This window comes from Salmo salar, chromosome ssa02 (assembly GCF_905237065.1).
Source record: "Salmo salar chromosome ssa02, Ssal_v3.1, whole genome shotgun sequence".
Lineage (NCBI taxonomy): Eukaryota > Metazoa > Chordata > Actinopteri > Salmoniformes > Salmonidae > Salmo > Salmo salar.
Window position 1 is genome coordinate 25,291,667 of NC_059443.1, and position 6,025 is coordinate 25,297,691.

At 42.9% G+C, this 6,025-nt stretch overlaps 1 long non-coding RNA gene across 1 annotated transcript; it reads left to right on the forward strand.

Moving 5' to 3' along the window:
* Positions 1–3,315: 3,315 nt before the first annotated feature.
* Positions 3,316–5,784, forward strand: LOC123728707 (uncharacterized). Its single transcript, XR_006760346.1, has 4 exons — positions 3,316–3,505; positions 4,131–4,243; positions 4,351–4,463; positions 4,599–5,784. It is a non-coding gene; the product is annotated as an uncharacterized lncRNA (long non-coding RNA).
* The last annotated feature ends 241 nt before the right edge of the window (positions 5,785–6,025 follow it).

Here is a 6,025-nt window from a genome sequence, read left to right on the forward strand (position 1 = left end):
ACATCCGTCACTGGCTTAATCAATTAGTGCATCGATGACGTTGTCCCAACAGTGACCGTATGTACATACCCCAACCAGAAGCCATGGAATACAGGCAACATCCACACTGGTAGATCTGGCACTTTCAAGGAGCCAGTCTCTAACCCGTACAGCTTATAAGAATTCCCGCTATTCCCTCAGAAGAACCATCAAACAGGCAAAGCGTAAATACAGAACTAAAATTGAATCCTACTACACTGGCGCCGATGCTCATCGGATGTGACAGGGCTTGCAAACTATTAAGGACTACAAAGATAAGCCCAGCTGCGAGCTGGCCAGTGACACAAGCCTACCAGATGAGCTAAATGACTTCTATGCACGCTTCAAGGCAAGCAACACTGAAGCATGCATGAGAGCAACAACTGTTCCGGACGACTGGCTACTGCGAGCGTGGTCACACAATGTGAGTAGGACCTTTAAACCGGTCAGCATTCACAAGGCCGCAGGGCAAGATGGATTACCAGAACGTGTACTCCGACCATGCGCTGACCAACTGACAAGTGTCTTAAATGACGTTTTGAACCTGTCCCTGGCTGAGTCTGTAATACCAACATGTTTCAAGCAGACTACCATAGTCCCTGTGCCCAATGTAACCTGCCTAAATGACTACCGACCTGTAGCAGTCACGTCTGTAGCCATGAAGTGCTTTGAAAGGCTGGTCATGTCTCACATCAACACCATCATCCCAGAAACCCTAGACCGACTCAAATTTGCATATTGCCCCAACAGATCCACAGATGATGAAACCTCTATTGCACTCAACACTGCCCTTTCCCACCTGGACAAAAATAACACCTATGTGAGAATGCTGTTCATTGACTACAGCTCAGTGTTCAACACCATAGTGCCTTCAAAGCTCATCACTAAGCTAAGGACCCTGGGACTAAACACCTCCCTCTGCAACTGGGTCCTGGACATCCTGAAGGGCTACCACCAGGTGGTAAGGCTAAGCAACAGTAAATCTGCCACGCTGATCCTCAACACGGGAGCCCCTCAAGGGTGCGTGCTTAGTCCCCTCCTGTACTCCCTGTTCCCCCTTAACTGCGTGGCCAAGCACGACTCCAACACCATCAATAAGTTTGCTGACGACACAATGGTGGTAGGCCTGATCACCGACAATGATGAGACAGCTTATAGGGAGGAGGTCAGAGACCTGGTTGTGTGGTTCCAGGACAACAACCTATCCCTCAACGTGATCAAGACAAAGGAGATGATCATGGACTACAGGAAAAGGAGGGCAGAGCACTGCTCAGAACTGCTCAGCCTCCGACCACAAGGCACTACAGAGGCTAGTGCGAACGGCCTAGTACATCACTGGGGCAAAGCTTCCAGCCATTCTTTACATCTGTACCAGGCTGGTGTCAGAGGAAGGCCCTAAATTGTCAGACTCCAGTCACCCTAGACATAGACTGTTCTCTCTGCTACCGCACGGCAAGCGGTGCCAGAGCACCAAGTCTAGGTCCATGACAGCTTCTACCCCCAAGCCATAAGACTCCTGAACATCTAATCAAATGGCTACCCAGTGTTTTTGCATTGCCCCCCCCCCCTTTACACCACTACTACTCTCTATCGTTATCATCTATGCATAGTCACTTAAATAACTCTACCTTCATGTACATATTATCTCAACTAACCGGTGCCCCCCGCACATTGACTCTGTACCGGTACCCCCCTGTATATAGTCTCGCTATTGTTATTTTACTGCTGCTCTTTAATTACTTGTTACTCTTCTTTATTATTCTTATCTGTATTTTTTCTTAAGCTGCATTGTTGGTTAGGGGCTCGTAAGTAAGCATTTCACTGTAAGGTCTACACCTGTTGTGTTCGGCGCATGTGACTAATAAAACATTGATTTTATTTATTTATTTCATACGTTAATGCCCTCTGTCTTTAAAGGAGGGTGGCTATCTGACAAAAAAAGAGCAAGAATTGTCAAACTAAGAAAGTCAGTGATTTGGCTTTTAGACATTACAAGTATCATATGCAATGCTAACTTTCTAGTGATAATACAAATTTCCTTATTCCTTCAGGTCCTTCACTGAGCGGAAGGGATGGGGAGTGAAAAAGTACCATGGCGTTTTCTTATTCATTGCATTTGGCTTGGAGATAGGCTACAAATATAGAGTCTGTACAGTTAAAAAAAATGTTTTTTAAATTTATTTTCACACAAAACAAATACAAAACAATGTGGTGAGAGTTAAAAAGAGTAGCGAAAAGTGCATGTGCAGGGGAGATGAAAAACCTTGAGAGGCTAGTAATGCACCTCCCCCTTTCAAATATTAATAGAACAAAATGAACAATAAAATGGCCTCTTGATTTGTTCAAATCAACCCGTGACCAGCCCAAGGAACATCGGAGAATAGGAGGCTGGTGAGGGGAAGACGGCTCATAATTATGACTGGAATGAAGTGAATGGAATCAAACACAAGGAAACCATGTGTTTCATGTGCTAATACCATTCTATTCCAGCCATTACTATGAGCCTGTCGTCCCCAATTAAGGTGCCACCAGCTGCCTGTGGATCAGATATTATAATTATTATACTCATATTCCTTGACTGTGTCCAACACCTCTGACTAACATTCCCCATTCTATTTGTGTGATGGAAATTGATGACGCATCATGGACTGCTGAGGTGCCCGGCTCAGTCTCCGGCCTACAGGGCTCGTGCATTGTGATTCCCTGCTCATTCAACTACCCAGAACCAGAGAAGAAGCCCTCCAAATTAACTGGCACCTGGATCAAAAACCAATATGACTATATATACCACCCAGACAGCTCCAACGTCATCAAAAGCTACAGGGGTCGTACAGAGCTGGTGGGAGATCTCTGGCAGAAGAACTGCTCTCTCAAAATCAACCCCCTCCATCATTGTGACAAAGGACCCTTTACTTTCAGGATTGAAATAGAAGACCGTACCAAGTATTCCTACATAAAAGTACATGACAAAGTCTCCATTGCAGTGAGCAGTAAGTTCCCAGGGCGAAGTTGACAAGGAGAATTTCAAATATTGAATAAATTATAGTATCCCATTGACCATATTGTTATCTGATTAGCTATATCTTCTAGCGGATTTTAATCTTAATGATAGTACAGAAAGGACAGACCCAATAATAAGTAAAAGCACGCTGCAGAGGAACTGATATAACTGTTATCATCTCTTCACTGATTTCAGACTCTCCAGACCCACCCTCTCTGTCAGTGAGGGAGGAGGTGAAGGTGGGGGAGGAGGTGTCTGCCTCCTGCTCTGTGTCTCACTCCTGCCCAACTGAACACCCTCTCTTGACCTGGAGCCATTCCGGAACAGCCAGCATCCAATCACAGCAGCTGACCAAGGGCCATTGGGAAGTGACATAATCCCTGAACTTTAGCTCCACCATCACTGATCACAACCACCCTCTGATCTGCACAGCAGCATACAGGGGAGGGAAGATGGTGAACAGCTCCAAAACTGTCAATGTCAAATGTAAGTGGACTACACCTTTGTGTTAACAACACTGTTTGGTAGATTTACACTTTCACTTCTGTGAAAACAATGCAGATGAGGAAAATGAAACTAGAATTAAACTTATTTGAAAAGGAAACATGAACTTTATCCACGGTCTAGACATACTTCCCTTTTCAAATTAAAATAGATTGAGAGCATGTGGTTGATCAAATTAATCTGTATTAGGGTGTTTTCACATATAGTGTTTTTTTAAATAACTGATCACAGTCCTATTTAAAGTAAACTCTGGGTAAAAAAAGGTAAAACAACTCAGTTCTTTGTATTCACACTGGCCTTGCCTTTGAATGAGGACTCAACACTTTTGCCATATCACTTCACCTGTTTTGTGGTCCGAGTCCTCTTCGTATTCACATTGCTATATTAAGAAAGGAACCAATCATTTTTTCAATTTTTTCCACAAACCTGTACATAATCATCTTCTTTCTTTTGTGGCACCAATGTGAGGGGTTATGGCATGGGAAACGGTGTTGCAGTATTCTAGTCTGTGGTGCGGGAATAATGACAAGCAAACCTGGTGAGCCTTGGAATTCAAGCGAACCTACAGTAACTCAGTTCTGTTTGCATCGGGGGCTCGTTTGAGCAGTCTGAGTTCCATTGGAGTGTTCACACTGCACAAAAAAAGAGTGACCAGCCAGTAACCAATATGCAGGACATGGATACAGCCAACTTTGCTTCCTCAGATCCCTCACCATCAAGGTATTTTTCTACAGGCTGATCTATCTGTGATCATAACCTAGAATCCTTGATGAGTTGTTAAAGACCATTTGCCTACATTCACTCTTGTTTTGTCTTATCAAATGAAGAGAAAGCATCTGAGAGTGGTCCTAACTCTATCCACACGAAAGAGCAGAAAGACACCAGCAGTGAAATCAACACAAACTACCACACCAACAATCAGCTATATGGCAACATGGAGGTATGTACTGTGGTTCTACTGCAGACATTTACAGCTGCTGTAGAGATCTGAGAAAAGTTTGCTCTAAATACAAAGGATATAAAAAAACAATAGAGGTGTTGTTGATGATAGTATCTCTGATCTGGTTTCCTGTAGGCTGAAGAGGATGGCGACCCATACGAGTGTGATGGTGGAGACGAAGCAGTCTATGGTAACTTGTGAACACAACAGGAAGTATGTGGGAGTCAGCTGGCCCAGAGGCAGTGGTACTCCGTCTCTCAAAGGTTCCAGTAAAATATTAACAGTCTAAACCAATGTAGCAGAGCTGGTGACTGCTTATATTTGTTAGCTTGATGTAGCTTTATAGTTCTTATGGCTAATGAATATGGTACATTCTTATTTGGGCTGTGGCTTTGTGTTATGGCTTTTACAAGGCATTTGTTTATCATCTATTGCTTGGGTGATTCAGAAGAGTTTTTACAAAATGTTTAATATGCACAATAAATCAACCAGTATTTAACGATAGATTGTTCCCCACTTCCCCAGCTGTCTGTTGAAATTGTGTCTTGAGGGTAATCTGAGTGTGGGACTTTCAGTGTTTCTCCACTTGGGGTTGCTCTTTCATTTATTGAGATTTTCAACATCTGTTTATTTCCATGGGGTTTGAGCTATTTCACAATACTGATTTTGTCAGCTTTCTTGACCCTCTCTATAAGAACATATCGGTAACGGGCATACAAATCAAAATCCAGACAATTATTAATTGTTATTAGGTTCTGATTGTAGCTCTGTATACATGATTAAATCTGGAGAAAAAATAAGAAAGTTTCACAAAACATGTTTTTGAACGAATCCTTCATATGATTTGAAAGGCTTAGAAACATTTTAATGTATTCAATGTATTTGGTGAGAAAGGCCTCCCCATACTAATTCCTGGGAGTGCAGGATATAGTGTCCTTATCCTCAAACTCCCCCTCCACTAAAAATGTAGAGGTTGACTTGTCAAATGTGTGGTTTTGTTGGTTCAGCCCGACTAATCTGCATACTTTTCTGGAAGGTCTGTTGGGAGAATATGGACCATTTGTTTATAGCCACACAGCATATTTTTTACAGACCACTTCAGAAGTGCAATGAGCTACAATCACTCTGGAACTTCCTCAATTACTGTGATCTTCAGGAATTCAAATCAAATCACATTTTATTAGTCACATGCGTCGAACACAACAGGTGTAGACCTTACAGTGAAATGCTTACTTACGAGCCCCTAACCGACAGTGCAGTTTCAAAAAATACGGATACGAATAAGAGCTAAAAGTAACAAGTAATTAAAGAGGAGCAGTAAAATAACAATATATACAGGGGGGGTGCCGGTACAGAGTCAATGTGCAGGGGCACCAGTTAGTTGAGGTAGTATGTACATGTAGGTAGAATTAATTAAAGTGAATATGTATAGATGACAACAGAGAGTGGCAGTGCTGTGGAGGGGGGGGGGCAGCAGCAATGTGTATAGTCTGGGTAGCCATTTGACTAGATGTTCAGGAGTCTTATGCCCTGGGGGTAGAAGCTGTTTAGAAGCCTCTTGG